Genomic DNA, 21,403 nt, shown 5'->3' with positions numbered 1-21,403 from the left:
GTTTCCATCATGGCTTCTGTTCATTCATTCATTCGTTCATTCATTTCAGTTAGTTTAATTCAATTCGTATGTAAAGGTAAATGAGTGTTATGACTTGTGACATCAGTCTTGAGAGAATTTTCATTTTCTTCTGTATATATACGAGTGTGAAGGAACACATAGGTACTAAAAGCAATGAGTGTGTAAATATGTGGAAATTTTTTTGGCCACATACTAAGATGACAGCACGATTTAAGGCATAAGACTGAACAGTAGAATAACTGGAAGAATAAATTCATTTATATTTGGAAAAAAGAACATTGCTTTGTTCCATCCCTTATCCTGTGGTTAAAGGTTTCAAATAATCAGCCAAATTATATTACAAGTGCAGCTGTATTCCAGTTACCATAGAAAAGATAATAAAATTAAATACGTATGTATTGCAGTCTTAACAACTCAGTGGTAGAATTTGAATCTAATTATAAATGATTTTTCTGTAAAGTATTTGTAGAAGATAACCAGGACATGCCCTGAGGCATCAATAGTCATCAGTTTGCGAATTTAGGAGAAAGATACTGTAGAGGGAGACCAAGGGATGAATGCAGCGAGCAGGTTCAAATGAGTGTAGGATACTGTAGAGGGAGACCAAGGGATGAATGCAGCGAGCAGGTTCAAATGAGTGTAGGATGCAGCAGCTATGCAACTGGGCTGAGCCACTAAACAGTCCCATGAATACACCACTACACCAATGAAAGGATCCATTGGAGAGAGTATACAGTATCAATGAACAAACAGTGACTGGTTACGTCCTCACTATTCATACCATCTTTAGTCTTTGAGGGAGTGGACCATGTTATTTATTTCCTGCTATAGCCGATCAATCCTGACATTTTGTTATACAAAATTTACTTGTAAAATGAAGTACATACTGTCCTGATGCTCAGAAAATGAAGCTCAAATGGCCAAAGAAAATGAAAAAGAGACCATTGGAACTGCCTGGTGGTAAACATAGTCACACAAGCTTTTTATCATCATTCATCGTTATGCAAAACTACACTTACAGAGAATTAACAACTGATTGTGGAGGCATGCCCACCTACTTCTGCCCTCTAACTTGCTACACAGTGTCTGAATAAATTAACAATAATGTGGACAGTGGGAGTAAATCGCAGAACCTTAGGTTAGTGGAGGCAGAGTTAAGATCAAATGGGGTATATTACAATTAAGTGATGTATAGTGAGACATTGAGGACCAAACAGAAATGAAGTTGACCCTCTGTTTTACTACAGACAAACAGAACAGGGAGGAATTTTGTTAATTGTAGAAAAAAATTTACGTGTTACACAAAACCTATCTGTAATGTTTATTGGCCACTGCATAGTTGTACCATTGTATTAATTCTGGTAAGTAATCAAACTCTTTTTACTGTATTCTTGGAAGGAGAGACAGCATTGGTCGTATATTTTTGTTTATTATCGCAAAATCGATTTTCGGTCACTTAGTGACCATCTTCAGTGCTAGAAGTCAAAAAATTTTTCACATTACGATCAGAGAGTATAAAACAGAAAATCACAATTACATCTGCATATGAACATAACACTTGTTAGGAACATACCTGTAATATATAACTTAAATTAGTAAGCACTGGTGTCAATAAGCTTACGGCGATCACATAGACTGAGGTCGCTGTTTACATGCACTTGTTCAGCAGACCTCGGTGTGACGGGGCTTGACACGCCCTCTATGTGACATGTGTCACATGAAGACATAGTATTACTGGTTTTGCGAGATATTAACACTAAATAACTCTTGTGCATTTGTGAATCGTGCAGTAATTCAAATTTAAAATGTGCGTACAACACATAGCAGACGACGGGGGAAGGAAATATCTAAAATACATTGGCGTATTGTTTTTTAAAAAAATACAAACTTATAAAACATAAAACAGATCGATGATAAGTTGTCAGAGTGCAGGACATATAAAAGAGCAAAAGATAATGAAAAAGAATAATAAATGAATAACATGAAATGAGGTGTAACACAGTTTAAAAAAAAAAAAAAACATAATACCCACCATCTGGCGTGGGAAGTTAGAAGTACAACGTTCGTGATTTACGTAAAATGTTACGTTAAGACTAAGGAGTCAAATACAGGGTGATTCAAAAAGAATACCACAACTTTAGGAATTTAAAACTCTGCAACGACAAAAGGCAGAGCTAAGCACTATCTGTCGGCGAATTAAGGGAGCTATAAAGTTTCATTTAGTTGTACATTTGTTCGCCATTTCAGCCAATAAAGTTTTTGGTCCCTTTTTCTTCGAAGGTGCTACTGTAACTGGACTACAGTATCTGGAGATGTCAGAGAATTGGCTGTTCCCTCAGCTTGAACAAGAAGCACAACAATTCATATTTCAGCAGGATGGAGTGCCACCACATTGGCACTTATCTGTCCGTAACTACCTGAACGTCAACTACCCGAGGCGATGGATCGGCCGCCAGGCAGCCCGTGACAGAGCACGTCATTACTGGCCTCCAAGAAGCCCTGATCTTACCCCCTGCGATTTTTTCTTATGGGGGTATGTTAAGGATATGGTGTTTCGGCCACCTCTCCCAGCCACCATTGATGATTTGAAACGAGAAATAACAGCAGCTGTCCAAACTGTTACGCCTGATATGCTACAGAGAGTGTGGAACGAGTTGGAGTATCTGGTTGATATTGCTCGTGTGTCTGGAGGGGGCCATTTTGAACATCTCTGAACTTGTTTTTGAGTGAAAAAAAACCTTTTTAAATTCTTTGTAATTATGTATAACAGAAGGTTATATTATGTTTCTTTCATTAAATACACATTTTTAAAGTTGTGGTATTCTTTTTGAATCACACTGTGTATAAAAAATAATAACAGTACGAAACTGCCATTACTTAATAATTAAAATGCCATGAAACACAATGTTCATTACAAAAATGTTTGTAGGTGTGGATAAACAATTTTGTTATCATATTTAACTGACATGCTGATGTACGTCTCGTTTGTCCCTTTGGGCAAGCTAGCAGTGTTATAACAGCTTGCCCAAAGGGACAAACGAGACGTACATCAGCATGTCGGTTAAATATGATAACAAAATTGTTTATCCACACCTACAAACATTTTTGTAATGAACATTGTGTTTCATGACATTTTAATTATTAAGTAATGGCAGTTTCGTACTGTTATTATTTTTTATATATTTGACTCCTTAGTCTTAACGTAACATTTTACGTAAATCACGAACGTTGTACTTCTAACTTCCCACGCCAGATGGTGGGTATTATGTTTTTTTTTTTTTTTTTTAAACTGTGTTACACCTCATTTCATGTTATTCATTTATTATTCTTTTTCATTATCTTTTGCTCTTTTATATGTCCTGCACTCTGACAACTTATCATCGATCTGTTTTATGTTTTATAAGTTTGTATTTTTTAAAAAAACAATACGCCAATGTATTTTAGATATTTCCTTCCCCCGTCGTCTGCTATGTGTTGTACGTACATTTTAAATTTGAATTACTGCACGATTCACAAATGCACAAGAGTTATTTAGTGTTAATATCTCGCAAAACCAGTAATACTATGTCTTCACGTGACACTTGTCACATAGAGGGCGTGTCAAGCCCCGTCACACCGAGGTCTGCTGAACAAGTGCATGTAAACAGCGACCTCAGTCTATGTGATCTCCGTAAGCTTATTGACACCAGTGCTTACTAATTTAAGTTATATATTACAGGTATGTTCCTAACAAGTGTTATGTTCATATGCAGATGTAATTGTGATTTTCTGTTTTATACTCTCTGATCGTAATGTGAAAAAATTTTTAACTTCTAGCACTGAAGATGGTCACTAAGTGACCGAAAATCGATTTTGCGATAATAAACAAAAATATATGACCAATGCTGTCTCTCCTTCCAAGTATACCCATTATCTGGTCGTAGTGCACAGGACACTATGAAGTCGCCAATCAATAATCTTTTTACTGTGTTTGCAAAAAGCTATGGTACAACTTAATATCTTTGTAACTCTATTAGTAAAGTATTATGAATGCCAAACTATTTATTGAAGGCAGTATCTCTAACCATTTATTAAGTAATTTATTAAGTAGAACAGGGAGTATGGAATGTTCCTAATCAAGGTGTAAGAATACACTGAGTGAACAAGCACAAACATACCACAAATACTGGTGGAAATGTCTATAGAGCAGTCCGTGAGTTATAACTGGAAAACAAAGTGGGATTATCACAGTGTAGTACTGGAGGACAGGAATATTCATGAAAGTGAATAGTGCACAAGTGCAATTAAGCATGCAGTGTGGGCAGCTGTACTTTGTCAATTCAGCTCATAGCATATAATTTCAGTTCTGTGGTAGTGATTTGTGGATTCTTTTGATTTTTGTAGCAGTGCCGTGCTGTGCAGCAGCTTCCATGGAGGTCTGATCAAATTATCTCTCTCAAAGTCTGCATGGGGTGCATCATCCCTCCTTCCTCTTAAGGGCTGCATATTTGGTAACAAACACCCAGGCTTGTGCCTGCATACACAGGGGTGGAGAATTAGTTGTGGATTCCTGGTTGGACATGTGTTGATCCCTCTGGAACTGGTACGGTCTGTGATTCTTGACATTGCCCTTTAATGTTACTGGAGAAGATAGATGAGCAGCATTTGTGATGGTGAGTGACGGCGGTGTTGGGACAGTGTCCCTGGGTGGGATGCAATTCTAAAATCATATTGAGATGGAGGTGGCATCAACAGCATGCTATGGTGTTATATAAACTGCAGTGGAAGCCAACTCCCATTACCTACAGGGGACAGACCGGGTGAAACAACTGTTGGACCAGAACTTGTAGTCACATCCAGCTGAGGTGACACCTCAAGTAATCATTGTCTGTTGCAATATTGCAGGGTTTGGCACTCGCCAAAGTGTCTATAGAAGATACGTGGACCAGTGCACCAAAGATGTACTGTGCATAGACCTGCTGTCCCGAAGGTAATGCAGTTGGACTTACCAGCTTCCTCTAATACCTTGTCTCCAGTTGGTTTATTTATTTAGCATAGCTCTACACATGAAATCTCCAGTTTGCGACACCTTATAAGCATGAATTCTGTGAATGAATGTTGAACTGTAGATAACTTTGGAGTTTAAAAGGTATAAACCACTCTCCTGGCCTCTGTATGTGGATAGGATAGAGCTATGACTGTGAGCTCTTGTCTGACACTTTTGTTGGAAGTGCACTTTTGTGGGTGCATGAATTATTTCTGTAGTGACTAACTCCATTTACAACGTAGAAGGAAGTTTGAGAGAGAATCTACTACAATAAGCCAGATGGTATTCAAAAAGGAAATGACTAACTCTACATGTAAATTCTCCCAAGATTTGGTGGGGTGCATGTCATGAGGCAAAAGATGGGCAATACTTTGGAGAATCTGGACATGCTTTCACTGTGCTGTTGTTGTGGTCTTCAGTCCTGAGACTGGTTTGATGCAGCCCTCCATGCTACTCTATCCTGTGCAAGCTGCTTCATCTCCCAGTACGTACTGCAGCCTACATCCTTCTGAATCTGCTTAGTATATTCATCTCTTGGGTCCCTCTATGATTTTTAACCTCCACGCTGCCCTCTAGTACTAAATTGGTGATCCCTTGATGCCTCAGAACGTGTCCTAACAACCGATCCCTTCTTCTAGTCAAGTTGTGCCACAAACTCCTCTTCTCCCCAATTCTATTCAATACTCCTCATTAGTTATGTGATCTACCCATCTAATCTTCAGCATTTTTCTGTAGCACCACATTACGAAAGCTTCTATTCTCTTCTTGTCCAAACTATTTATCGTCCATGTTTCACTTCCATACAGGGCTACACTCCATACAAATACTTTCAGAAACGGCTGACACTTAAATCTATACTCGATGTTAACAAATTTCTCCTTTTCAGAAACGCTTTCCTTGCTATTGCCAGTCTACATTTTATATCCTCTCTAATTCGACCATCAGTTATTTTGCTCCCCAAATAGCAAAACTCCTTTACTACTTTAAGTGTCTCATTTCTTAATCTAATTCCCTCAGCATCACCCGACTTAATTCGACTACATTCCATTATCCTCATTTTGCTTTTGTTAATGTTCATCTTATATCCCCCTATCAAGACACTGTCTATTCCGTTCAACTGCTCTTCCAAGTCCTTTGCTGTCTCTGACAGAATTACAATGTCATCGGCGAACCTTATAGTTTTTATTTCTTCTCCATGGATTTTAATACCTACTCTGAACTTTTCTTTTGTTTCCTTTACTGCTTGCTCAATATACAGATTGAATAACATTGGGGAGAGGCTACAACCATGTCTCACTCCCTTCCCAACCACTGCTTCCCTTTCATTTCCCTCGACTCTTATAACTGCCATCTGGTTTCTGTACAAATTGTAAATATCCTTTTGCTCCCTGTATTTTACCCCTGCCACGTTTGAAATTTGAAAGAGGGTATTCCAGTCAAAATTGTCAAAAGCTTTCTCTGAGTCTACAAATTCTAGAAACGTAGGTTTGCCTTTCCTTAATCTAGCTTCTAAGATAAGGCGTAAGGTCAGTATTTCCTCATGTGTTCCAATATTTCTACAGAATCCAAACTGATCTTCCCCGAGGTCGGCTTCTACCAGTTTTTCCAATCGTCTGTAAAGAATTCGTGTTAGTATTTTGCAGCTGTGACTAATAAACTGATAGTTCGGTAATTTTCACATCTGTCAACACCTGCTTTCTTTGGTATTAGAATTATTGTATTCTTCTTGAAGTCTGAGGGTATTTCACCTGTCTCATACATCTTGCTCCCAGATGGTAGAGTTTTGTCAGGACTGGCTCTCCCAAGGCTGTCAATAGTTCTAATGGAATGTTGTCTACTCCCGGGGCCTTGTTTCGACTTAGGTCTGTCAGTGCTCTGTCAAACTCTTCACACAGTATCATATCTCCCATTTCATCTTCATCTACATCCTCTCCCATTTCCATAATATTGCCCTCAAGTACATCGCCCTTGTATAGACCCTCTATATACTCCAGCTTTCTGCTTTCCCTTATTTGCTTAGAACTGGGTTTCCATCTGAGCTCTGGATATTCATACAAGTGGTTTTCTTTTCTCCAAAGGTCTCTTTAATTTTCCTGTAGGCAGTATCTATCTTACCCCTAGTGAGATAAGCCTCTACATCCTTACATTTGACCTCTAGCCATCCCTGCTTAGCCATTTTGCACTTCCTGTCAATCTCATTTTTGAGACGTTTGTATTCCTTTTTACCTGCTTCATTTACTGCATTTTTATATTTTATCCTTTCATCAATTAAATTCAATATTTCTTCTGTTACCCAAGTATTTCCACTAGCCCTCGTCATTTTACCTATTTGATCCTCTGCTGCCTTCACTACTTCATCCCTCAAAGCTACCCATTCTTCTTCTACTGCTTTCACTACATTCTCAATTTTGCAACTGGCTTTTGGCCGTATGCTTGGCCGTATGCTTGGGAAATGTTAATACCTATTTCCCCAATTGTGGTGGAATTGCTACATGATAGTAACAATTTCTTTGCTCATAGGGAAATTCACAGTGAGAATTAGTTTTTAATTACTGAATTGGAATAGTACAGTATGTGGTCCAGTGATATGCGTTTTAAATATTTTATGACCTGTCTTATAACAGGATTAGCAGCAACTTGTACTATCTGCATGGCTGTTGCGGAGAAGTCTCGAATGGTGTTAATGACTTTGGTGTCCATTCAAAAGTATATCAGATTGTGGATCTGGTGTCCATCAGGAATCGTGACCATGCATCAGCATTCATGTGTTAAGATGCTGACGTGTAAGGAATTTCATAATAGCATTTACTAAGAAAAATATCTCAGCATTGTAGTCTTCCTTGTGGGTTGATGAGCTTTAAAGTAAGAAAGAACTGGTAAGGTTTGTTATTTGTCAATAAATTACAGTTTGTGCTGTACTTGAGAATGCAAAATTTATCCACTGTGCCGTGTTATTGTTACCATTTCATTTTCTAATTTGTGCACAGTTTTTCTGCACCAGTCAGAATGTATTTGAGGCTGTCAGTAATAGATGTGCGGTTCCATTATGCCCATTACATGATAAGACAGCCCCTATGTGATGTTGTGATGTGATGTGATGTGATGTCAGTAGCCAAAACTGTTTCACCTATTTAGTACTTGTCAAGACATAATTAAGATTTTAGACTTTTTTAAATATCTAGAACTGTTCACAAGCAGGGATTCATTTGAAGATAGCTCAATTTATTTCTTATCCTTTAATAAGTGCAGTGTTTTCACTATTGTTGGATGCACCCATCAACAATTGAATTACTGACAGAAAAGTTCAAAAACATATTATGTTAAATGCTTGACAATGGTGATGAAAACTCTTTAGTTTAGTTATTATATTTAGTGTTTGAGAGTTCTTAATCCATGGAAATAGCTAAATGTACAATACTTCAAATCTTTTTCTGAATCCTAATCATTTTCGGAAGTATAGGAAAGGTGCCTAATATGAGACACACTTTTGTAAACCCATTTGAAAGACCTAAAAGTAAGTGCAGTTGTATTTTTTATGATGGTAATAAGATCTCACATTATTTAATTTTATCAAACAATTATCATATTTGCAATAATAAACAATCTTTCAGAGTAGTTATTAAATCTTCACAAACAAGGCATTTCATAGAAATGAGATCAAGGTTTCCTAATATGAGACAGTAATAATATTTTGCGTTAATTATTTTATTTCTGTTGCATGGGATGAGACCTGTTTTTCTGAAGGCATTCACAGATGCTTCCATTGTTGCTGCTCAGTTGTAAGCTGCCCCAAATAACTTGGCTATTAATAATGGGGTGATAACACGACCTGGGTTACTTGCCAACCACATTTCTATCTCTTGGGCATAGTAGGTTTTCAAAGGCCCCATAAATCCGACAAAAGTGGCTGCATTTTATGCGTTGAATGAGGTGGCCAACATACAATCTGAACATTATTTTCACGTGCTTTATCTAACACTTTGAGATTCTTTGTGTGGGAATAATGCCCATCAAGAATCAAAATGACAGGGTCATTTTAAGATGGCTTTACATGACTCACAAAATGATCAAACTACTGAGTAAAAATGTGAGTTTGTATCCAGCCACTTGGATGACAAGCTGATATTGATTCTGCAGGTGCACCGTCCATCAAGTTCCAGAAAACATTCCAGTTTCTGATCATAAGACTAGTCAAAGTAATCCCTATTTATGATAATTTAATCGAATTAAAATAAAAGCAGTTGCCAAAATTTTTCTACAATAAATGATGAAATATTGTTATCTCATGACAGTATTGTGTAAATTACATATTAAAAATCGAGAGAGAACGAGTTCCCCCAATATGAGATAGGTATCGTAATATGAGACACTGTCGCGTATTTGGAGCCCCATACTATCGCATATTAAGAATTTCGCCATCTTACACAAAGAATCACGCACTTGCTATCAACGTTCGTTGGAAAATGAACCTAATTGTCAATAATTATAGGTAATACCATTACAAATAACAACAATAAAAGAGTGCAGTAATATCCAGTCACCTTCAAGCTGAATCTCAACACCGATGTCGCAAAAACTCCAAACACAAGAAATTTTGTATCAACCTCTATGTACTGTGTCTGGCTCAACTATGGCATCCTACTCGCTGTGTCTATTGCTTTTTTAAACTTTTTTTTAATGAGCTAAAACTTTTATCCATGTGACTGGCATAAAACAACTCATGTGTCTAGGTCTTATGTATATCATGCATTGACCCTTCACAATAACTAGAGTGGTAACAAAACTTGTAGAATAAGTTTACCTATTACGAGGGTCACTTCAAAAGAAATGCACACTATTTTTTTTTTTAAATCCATCTTTTATTCTACATGTATGAAAGTTTTACAGTGTGTAGATACATCCTTTAGGAACAATATTTTCATTTCTCCACATAATTTCCATCCCTCTCAACTGCCTTACGCCATCTTGGAACCAGTGCCTATATACCCGCACAGTAAAATTCTGGACCAACCTGTTGGAGCCACTGTTTGGCAGCGTGCACAAGGGAGTCATCATCTTCAAACCTTGTTCCACGAAGAGATTCTTTCAGTTTCCCAAATAGATGAGAGTCACATGGAACCAGGTCAGGACTGTAAGGCAGGTGTTTCAGTGTTGTCCATCCGAGTGTTGTGATCACTTCCATGGTTTTGTGACTGACATGTGGCCGTGCATTGTCGTGCAACAGCAAAACATCCTGCTTTTGCCGATGTGGTTGAACGCGACTCAGTTGAGCTTGAAGTTTCTTCAGTGTCATCACATATGCATCAGAATTTATGGTGGTTCCACTTGGCATGATGTCCACAAGCAAGAGTCCTTCGGAATCGAAAAACACGTAGCCATAACTTTTCCAGCAGAAGGTGCAGTTTTGAATTTTTTTTTTCTTGGGTGAATTTGCATGATGTCATTCGATTGATTGCCTCTTTGTCTCTGGCGAAAAATGATGGAGCCATGTTTCATTACCTGCCACAGTTCTTCCAAGTAATTCATCTCCACCATTCTCGTACTGTTCCAAAAGTTCGCTGCATACCATTTTTCTTGTTTCTTTGTGAGCCACTGTCAACATCCTGGGAACCCACCTGGCACAAACCTTTTTTAATTCCAACACTTTCAGTATTCTGCAAACACTTCCTTCCCCTATCCCAACGTAGCATGACAATTCATTCACTATGATGCGTCTGTCAGCAGTCACCAATTCGTTAACTCTCTGCACATTGTTTGGAGTGTGTGGTACGAGGCCTGCCACTGCGAGGACAATCCTCAATATTGCGGTGCCCGCATTCATCACGTAACCTGCTTGCCCACCAACTAACTGTACTGCGATCGACAGCAGCATCTGCATACACCTTTTTCAACCTCTTTTGGATGTTTCCCACTGTCTCGTTTTCACAGCACAGGAATTCTATGACAGCACGTTGCTTCTGACGAACGTCAAGTGTAGCAGCCATCTTGAAGACATGCTGTGACGGAGCCACTCACGGGAACAGGTTGAACTAAGTTTGAAAACAAGCGGGAAAGATGTATCTACACACTATAAAACTTTCACATATGCAGAATGAAAACTTTATTTAAAAAAAAAAAAAAGTGTGCATTTCTTTTGGAGTGACCCTCGTATTAGACACATAAATGAATCTTTGCAAATTCGTGGTAGAACTGGGGTGAAATTGATCGTCTTTTCTTCAGTGATTCTTTTAGGAACAAACGTTCATGAATGGGTCTAGAGCATAACATAATGAATGCAGGAACAATGTGACATAGTAGATGCAGCAACAATTGTCTTTAACAGTCTAGTGATGGAGTGAGTAATTGCTGAAACTATCTGACTACTGTAGATTAAAACTGGAGAAACTGCAAAAAGGTGGGAATTTAAGGAGATGGGACCTGGATACACTGACTAAACCAGAGGTTGTACAGAGTTTCAGGGAGAGCATAAGGGAACAATTGACAGGAATGGGGGAAAGAAATACAGTAGAAGAAGAATGGGTAGCTCTGAGGGATGAAGTAGTGAAGGCAGCAGAGGATCAAGTAGGTAAAATGACGAGGGCTAGTAGAAATCCTTGGGTAGCAGAAGAAATATTGAATTTAATTGATAAAAGGAGAAAATATAAAACCGCAGTAAATGAAGCAGGCTAAAAGGAATACAAACATCTCAAAAATGAGATTGACAGGAAGTGCAAAATGGCTAAGCAGGGATGGCTAGAGGACAAATGTAACGATGTAGAGGCTCATCTCACTAGGGATAAGATAGATACTGCCTACAGGAAAATTAAAGAGACCTATGGAGAAAAGAGAGCCACTTGTATGAATATCAAGAGCTCAGATGGAAACCCAGTTCTAAGCAAAGAAGGGAAAGTAGAAAGTTGGAAGGAGTATATAGAGGGTCTATGCAAAGGCAATGTACTTGAGGGCAATATTATGGAAATGGAAGAGGATGTAGATGAAGATGAAATGGGAGATACGATAGTGCATGAAGAGTTTGACAGAGCACTGAAAGACCTGTGTCGAAACAAGGCCCCTGGAGTAGACAACATTCCATTGGAACTACTGACAGCCTTGGGAGAGCCAGTCCTGACAAAACTCTACCATCTGGTGAGCAAGATGTATGAGACAGGCGAAATACCCTCAGACTTCAAGAAGAATATAATAATTCCAATCCCAAAGTAAGCAGGTGTTGACAGATGTGAAAATTACTGAACGATGAGTTTATTAGTCACAGCTGCAAAATACTAACACGAATTCTTTACAGACGAATGGAAAAACTGGTAGAAGCCGATCTCGGCGAAGATCAGTTTGGATTCAGCAGAAATGTTGGAACACGTGAGGCAATACTGACCTTACGACTTATCTTAGAAAATAGACTAAGGAAAGGAAAACCTACATTTCTAGCATTTGTAGACTTAGAGAAAGCTTTTGACAATGTTGACTGGAATACTCTCTTTCAAATTCTAAAGGTGGCAGGGGTAAAATACAGGGAGCGAAAGGATATTTACAATTTGTACAGAAACCAGATGGCAGTTATGAGTCGAGGGGCATGAAAGGGAAGCAGCGTTTGGGAAGGGAGTGCGACAGGGTTGTAGCCTGTCCCCGATGTTATTCAATCTGTGTATTGAGCAAGCAGTAAAGGAAACAAAAGAAAAGTTCGGAGTAGGTATTAATGTCCATGGAGAAGAAATAAAAACTATAAGGTTCGCCGATGACATTGTAATTCTGTCAGAGACAGCAGAGGACTTGGAAGAGCAGTTGAACGGAATGAACAGTGTCTTGAAAGGAGGGTATAAGATGAACATCAACAAAAGCTAAACGAGGATAATGGAATGTAGTCGAATTAAGTCGGGTGATGCTGAGTCAATTAGATTAGGAAATGAGACACTTAAAGTAGTAAAGGAGTTTCGCTATTTGGGGAGCAAAATAACTGATGATGGTCGAAGTAGAGAGGATATAAAATGTTGGCTGGCAATGGCAAGGAAAGCGTTTCTGAAGAAGAGAAGTTTGTTAACATCGAATATAGATTTAAGTGTCAGGAAGTCGTTTCTGAAAGTATTTGTATGGAGTGTAGCCCTGTATGGAAGTGAAACATGGACGATAAATAGTTTGGACAGGGGGAGAATAGAGGCTTTCGAAATGTGGTGCTACAGAAAAATGCTGAAGATTAGATGGGTAGATCACATAACTAATGAGGTATTGAATAGAATAGGGGAGAAGAGGAGTTTGTGGCACAACTTGACAAGAAGAAGGGACCGGTTGGTAGGACATGTTCTGAGGCATCAAGGGATCACAAATTTAGTATTGGAGGGCAGCGTGGAGGGTAAAAATCGTAGAGGGAGACCAAGAGATGAATATACTAAGCAAATCAGAAGGATGTAGGTTGCAGTAAGTACTGGGAGATGAAGCAGCTTGCACAGGATAGAGTAGCATGGAGGGCTGCATCAAACCAGTCTCAGGACTGAAGACAACAACAACATCTGTACTTTAATTTATGAATTCAACACATTGGTTGCAGTTTTGTTTATTACATCATGTAGTTACAATTGTGAGAACTTCACTGTGAATATGCCACATAAATCAGGTGATTTGGAGAAAATAAGTCTGGATGTCTTAGAACTATCTCTCACAGATATTTTAAATTGAAAAATAATCATTACCAAGGCTAGAAAAGTGTATAAAATTCCCAAAGGAACTCTGATAAACAGGATTCGTCATCATCACGGTAGAACCCAAGGTGTTAGCCAGTTTTTAGTGCTGAAGCGGAAGAGTGTTCATCTCTTCAGAATTTCATAAAGGAAATTTGTGATCTTTTTTCCTTAAACTTTTTGTGTGTTACTCTGAAATTAGCATTAAAATTTAATTATTATGGCAGATTTATTTTTCAGTTCTTGATAAAGCAATGCTAAAGCCATACACAATCCACAGTTATCAAATAATAGATAATCAATCAACTTCACCCCAAGGCTTTATTGTTATTGTTGTTATTATTACTATTATTATTGTTATTTAATTTCATGATCTGTTAGAGCAAAAGGTAATAAGACCAAAAATTTTATTACTACAGCTCAATACCAGTTGTTTGAAAGAAAACAAATATATTAATTTTATTGGTTTCAGAAATATTTAAGTTTAAATTCCCAAATCGGCCAACTTCACCCCATTTCATGCTACAAATAAGTTCTGTTCTATAGAAAGCCCTCCTGTCAGCTTGATGAATTGATTAGTTTGGAATTTGATATGTCTGCAATGTCAGTTCTAGATTGGCTATTAGAGTGACAGTTGAGTGAAATATCAGAGCATTTTATCACTGTACAGAGGTCATGCAGGCACAATAGTTTTCACGTGTTGTCATGTTAAATGCTTACCATGAGTAATTGCCACACTGAGAGTCAGCTGTTGTGGGCAGCAATATACTGATGACAGGGATAGCAATTGACTGTTATGGATTGTAACAGTGGGCACACAAGTCACAGTATTACCACTTACCAGTTCAACCTAGACAGTAGTCACTGATTAGCAGCCATACCATCTTCTTGTACTCATCTCAGAAGAATGCCTGCAAGAGGCAAAGGAGTGGAAAACCAGTCCCACTGCTTGCTCCTTTCTGCCTGTGTTTGCCCATGGTCCCTGCTTTTGCCCATGCAAAAAATATTGCCTTGCCAATAGAGTTCATTATCATTTCCTTGTTCATCATTTATGGCCTCACAATTTCTTTTTTAAGTTCGGCAGCTGTGAGAAAGAAGAAAGTTCTAGTGAACCCTGCAGACATCTCATGGATGTTATAAGCAAGAAATGAATGAGAAAACCCTAACGCTGGCAATATTTCAACAAAATAACTATTATTAGATAGTAAATAAAAATTGGTTAGAATTTTGGTTAATTTTTTATTAATTTCTGGTAGAATAACAAGTTAGAAGCACTGCGATATTTAAAACTTGTCAACAGAATGTATTAGAGTCTGTGTGCTAAAAGTAACTTTTTCACTTTCGATCAACAAAAACCAAGTAATCTGTAGTCGTATAAGTACATTCCGCCAGTGCGGATGGTATTTGCTTCATGATACATTATCCGTGTTAAAATGGACTGTTTATCAATTGCGGAAAAGGTCGATATCGTGTTGATGTAAGGCTGTTGTGATCAAAATGCCCAACGGGCGTGTGCTATGTATGCTGCTCGGTATCCTGGACGACATCATCCACGTGTCCGGACTGTTCGCCAGATAGTTACGTTATTTAAGGAAACAGGAAGTGTTCAGCCACATGTGAAACATCAACCATGACCTGCAACAAATGATGATGCCCAAGTAGGTGTTTTAGCTGCTGTCGCGGCTAATCCGCACATCAGTAGCAGACAAATTGCGCGAGAATAGGGAATCTCAAAAATGTCGGTGTTGAGAAAGCTACATCAACATCGATTGCACCCATACCATATATCTATGCACCAGGAATTGCATGGCGACGACTTTGAACGTCGTGTACAGTTCTGCCACTGGGCACAAGAGAAATTACGGGACGATGACAGATTTTTTGCACGCATTCTATTTAGTGACAAAGCGTCATTTACCAACAGCGGTAACATAAACCGGCATAATATGCACTATTAGGCAATGAACACAATGGGTGCAACAAGTGGAACATCAGCGACCTGGGCGGCTTAATGTATGGTGCGGCATTATGGGAGGAAGGATAATTGGCCCCCATTTTATCGATGGCAATCTAAATGGTGCAATATATGGCAATCTAAATGGTGCAATGTATGCTGATTTCCTTCATAATGGTCTACCAATGTTACTACAAGATGTTTCACTGCATGACAGAATGGCGATGTACTTCCAACATGATGGTTGTCCGGCACATAGCTCGTGTGCGGTTGAAGTGGTATTGAATAGCATATTTCATGACAGGTGGATTGGTCGTGGAAGCACCATACCATGGCCCGCTCGTTAACTGGTTCTGACATCACCGGATATCTTTCTGTGGAGAAAGTTGAAGGATATTTGCTATCATGATCCACCAACAACACCTGACAACATGCGTCAGTGCATTGTCAATGTATGTGTGAACATTACGTAAGGCGAACTACTCGCTGTTGAGAGGAATGTCATTACACGAATTGCCAAATGCATTGAGGTTGACTGACATCATTTTGAGCATTTATTGCATTAATGTGGTATTTACAGGTAATCATGATGTAACAGCATGCGTTCTCAGAAATGATAAGTTCATAAAGGTACATGTATCACATTGGAACAACCGAAATAAAATGTTCAAACGTACCTACGTTCTGTATTTTAATTTAAAAAAACCTACCTGTTACCAACTGTTTGTTTAAAATTGTGAGCCATATGTTTGTGACTATTACAGCGCCATCTATCACAAAGCGAAAAAAGTGGTCCAACTGAAACATTCATATTTCTTTATGTACTACACAAATATGTAATAAAAAATGGGGGTTCCTATTTAAAAAAAAAAAAAAAAAAAAAAAAAAAAAAAAAAAAAAAAAAAAAAAACACAGTTGATATCAGTTTGTCCTATGCCAGTGCCATCTAGCGGGCCAACCATAGCACCATCTGGTTTCCTTCTTCAAGATAGACAAGTTTCGTTCTTTGTAGTTTTTTTGTTTGACGCTTATTTCGTGAGATATTTGGCTCGGTCATGATCAGTGGACCACCCTGCATATATTCATTGAATATTATTTCTAGGCGAGTTGAGTAACACAACATATACATCGTAATTTGCTCCATCCTCTCTAATTTATAATAAAACATAATAAATTATCATGTGTTCACTTCACAACTAAGCAGATCATTTGTGTACAGTGCTTCCCCATTGAATCTCAAAGTATAATCTCCATGAATTGGTGACAATAACATCTGATATCTCTGAAAATGATACCCCAGAATTGACACTGCCTGAACGGATTCAGCGTCAATGATGATATTGATATGATTTCCTGACATCTCAACAACTTGGATTTTCACCAGTGGCTGCCACACCTTCATAGGTAGTCACCTAGATTGGTTTTCCTGATTTTGGCAGCTGGAACCTCTGAATGGAACATTGGAGACCAACCTCAATGTGGGTACATTTACGGGCTTCATCCTACAGGGAGGGAGGAGTCACCTGTTGCTGTGGCATGCATGGAACTGTCGTATGGTTTGATATCTTGTGGTGTAATATTTTTCAAATATTCTGTAAACATTCTTCTGTCTTCGAAGTAGTGTACAACATGTCCAGTGTGTCCACAATGGAAACTTGTAAACCTGTTTTCCTTTGTTCTCCAAAAGTCAATTTTTCTCCATGGCAATCAAATTGGTGAGGGAGCCAGTTGTATCTGCAATGGAGAACTTTAGATGTTGTCTGACAGTTACAGCATATATCTAAAGTTTCAGACTTGATTTCTCAGTTTTGGTCTGCCTTGTAGAAATTGTTGCCAATGATTGACAAACCTCTTCTTATATTAGCTTTTATACTGCCTCATGGCTGAGTTAAACATTCAGTGCTGCTGCTTCCTCCCATCTGAGTTCAACATTAACGGACATTATAAATCCTCATACGAGGCGTGATTGTAAAATTTTAAGAATGGGCTTGTCATTGTACAATGGTGGTACTTACATGCTACTGTGATGCATCTCCTTCAAAACAGTCTCCTTCTGACTGAACACACCAACTCCAATGCTGTTTCCACTTTTGGAAACATTCCTGGAAATTTTTTTCCTGAAGTGTGTTAAGGACACACTCCGTATTTCCCTTTCAGTGAAAATTTCGGTTTAGGAAACAGGTAGAAGTCCAGTGGGGCCAAATCAGGGGAATATGGCAGTTGTGGAAGCACAGGAATTTTGTATTTGCTCAAAAATTCAACGATGGAGAAGGCAAAATGATATGGAGCATTGTCATGGTGTAGCACCCAACTCCTGTCTTTCCGCAATGCAGGCCTTTTTGTCCACACCTTTTCACGCAAACGCTGTGCTACATTCTGTAGCTATGACAACCAACAAGCTGTCTGTCTGCATGAATGGCCACCCAAAACCTGTGGTCAAGAAACAAGTGGACCGCCCTGTTGCTGTCCAAACAGGATATCCTTCATTTCAATGAATGCTTCACAGCCTGTGCCATATGGATCCTTCCCACCAACACCAGCTTTTCTGAATTGTGCAAGTGGGAACTTTTCCTGCAATACATCCTACATTGCTGTAACCCTCCTGGCCTCAACCTTCGTTAGGCACTGTCCTCACCCATCCAGCCCCTTCCCTGTTCCCTTGCCAGCACTACACAGCCATCATTCCACCGCCACACCCAGTCTTATTATTTCTCCCCTACTCCTCCCCCCCTTCCCTACCTCTCCCCTGTCCTCTGTCTAACCTGAAGCACTTTACTGTCTGCCACCCCCATCATACTATCCCTCCCCCTTCTTGCACCAGCCTCCTCCTTACCCCACCTAGTCACCAATCCAAACATGCACTGATGCTGCTGCTCGCAGTGTGGTAACAGTTGCCTCGAGTGTGCTTGTGTGCATATGTGTGTCTATTGTTGACAAAGGCCAATGACCGAAAGCTTTAATTGTGAGAGACTTTTTGTTGTGCCTATCTGCAACTCAGCATCTCTGCTATATGGTGAGCTCACTACTTAGTTCATTCTTTAATACATAGTCTATTGCTCAGTTCACTCATGTGTTCAGCTTGTGAGTGTTCATGTTAATTCATTTTAATGTCTAATACTTTCAAAAACTGTTGATACATTATGTTTCCCCTGTTGATGAGCTTCGAAAGCCTTGTTCATAATCTGAGTCATCCCCTACTTTTTCTTTTAATTCTTCCTTTGAAGATGCCCCAAGATTGCAAGGGGTTGCAAATCAGAAATTTAAAACAATGTAATTTGAGTACTGGTTCCTACATTCTCAGTGATCCCAACTTCTAACATCATATTTTAAAGTTTTTGTACAATATATTTTAATATAAAGGCAAAAAATTACCAATTCTAAGTTTGGATTCTAAATGGTTTTCAAAGCATTACACAAAATATTAGTACTGTTTACAGCAGCGTGCAACTTAGACCTTTTCTGTCATTGTAGGGGGTGGTTATTGACGATGTTGCATTTTATGCTGAGTAGGTTCATCACAAATGAAGGAGCATAAACATAGTGCAGTAATTAAAGAAATGATGTACACTTGGCTGTGGTTTCAACTTCACCATGTTATAAAATATCATTAAAGTAAATTGACCTTGACAAAATTTTGCATACAGATGTATTGCAAACTGACTCAGACTCTAAAAAACAGACTGTACTGGACTCAACAAGAGTAAACTGGGTGGCTGCCACCTGACTATAAATAAAGTTTAACAATTCAGATATTACATGCCATTGTTATAACATGTGCATGATAAAACTTATTATTAAAATTATGCTTTAACGTAGGTCCAGGTACAGAAATATGCTCTTCCAAAATAGCAATATGTTTTACGCGAACAAATGTCTCTTTATGTATGAAATTTTAACAAAAGTGATACATAAACAATTATTAGTTTCAGGAGGCATTAATTTACTTTTTAATGACAAAATAAATGTTGGTGCTAACATTTACACTGAACCTTAGTCTAGTGACTGGCACTATGTGGCAGTTGTCTCAAAAATTAATGATTTTGTAATATTATTCCAGGAGTTGATGTCAAACCAATTTCCTCAAATTGTCTCAAAATATTTAAAATAAATATAATTTGAAAACTGGAAACAAGCCCACTTAAGCATAAAGACAAATAAGAACTCATACTCATGTAAAATCAAGTACAGAAAAGTTAGAAGTAATTTACGAAATATGTGTTTTACATGTGACTTGTGTACTGGATTGTGCATCGGTCTTGACATCGATTACTCCATTATATTGTTTCTTGGTATGTTACATTACAATCCCAATAAGGGACATCAAAGATAACTCCAAATTTCTACCCTGATTAGCTGTTGTATTGTATTCAGGGTGTATACGACCTGGGAGATCCGGGAAAAACCCGGGAATTTTGTCATTCGGGAGAATACCGGGAATTTTTTAGAATTCCGAGATTTTTTTATTGTTTTAGTTTTCTGATAAATTTTTGTAATTTTGACTGGTAAGAACCGATACTCTAACAAAGGATATTACTATATCCCGCTACTGCAAAATAATACTTCAACAATAAAACAAACGACAGAAAAAACGAAAATAAATTGCAAAGGAAATGCGCCATATACAGCAACGATACACAGTGCTCATGCAAGCGTCTGCCATCAGCAAAATGTGTCAAAGGTTTTTAGGAAGACTATGCAATGCTTCATAACAACAAATTTCCTCAGGTGAGTGAGAAACCACAACTGTTTACATCAGATTCGTTTTAGCAGTCACGCGCGGGCTCATGCGCATACGCAGTTGAGTCGCGTTTGAGTAGCAGATTCTCCCACTTGGGCCTACAGGAATGTGGCTGTTGGCTGTGCAAGCAGTCGCAGCAAGCAACTAGATGCTACCGGGAAAAGGGGTGCCAAATTCATATTCTTGAGGAAAAAAAAACTTGTTTCACAAAGCGCCTAGCATCCAGCGCACGTTGGTCTATCGATTATTCATATAATTTTGAAACACATCCCTGTTGGTTTTTGATCACATTTTAAGTTGATTTCGGAATGAATTATAAGTTGATTTTTGAATGCATGCACAGAGTACGTGATGTCTCTGTCAGGAGAATACTCGTCGCGTCTAGAAATAAACTTTCCGCAGACAGAAGGGGACGTGGCTATACGAGCTGAGCGGAGTAAAGCCGAATGGATGAATGCCAATCGCTGTCTGATTATGTGGTTGATTGGGTTTGCGAATGATCAGCGCTGTTATAATTACTAGCGAAATCTATGTATTCATACTACCAGAATGAAAATAAGCGGCTAACAGGAAAGACTACGTATTATCTTCTCGGCGCACCCAAGAAAATGAAATTTTGACAGAAAATGTTTGGCCAGATCGCTACACTAGTAAGGACCAGTTATACAGTCCCCGGCTAGCAGTTGCTTAAGTTCTATTCTGGAAGTAACGCAGAAAACGTGTTGTATGAACACGTAATAATGTGTGACCGGAGATTGGGGATTGATCCGGTGAGCAAATATCGTAGATCCTGGGCTGATGTGCAGAGCAGTCTGAGTTATAGGGGGTAGTCTCCACATGACCCGTGTTTACATTTAGTGATTTTGCTGTTTCCCCTTCGTTTATTCTCATGTCAAATTAAAACAAAACGGATATCTGTGGCCAGGAGCTATCAAGTGAATTAAAATACATTCACATAATTAAGGAAGGCTAAAATATGCTATTAGTTTCAGATTTTA

The sequence above is a fragment of the Schistocerca serialis genome, chromosome 4 (assembly GCF_023864345.2).
Source record: "Schistocerca serialis cubense isolate TAMUIC-IGC-003099 chromosome 4, iqSchSeri2.2, whole genome shotgun sequence".
NCBI classification, from domain to species: Eukaryota; Metazoa; Arthropoda; class Insecta; order Orthoptera; family Acrididae; genus Schistocerca; species Schistocerca serialis.
The sequence above is the reverse complement of the archived record's forward strand: the minus strand, read 5'-3'. Positions refer to the sequence as shown.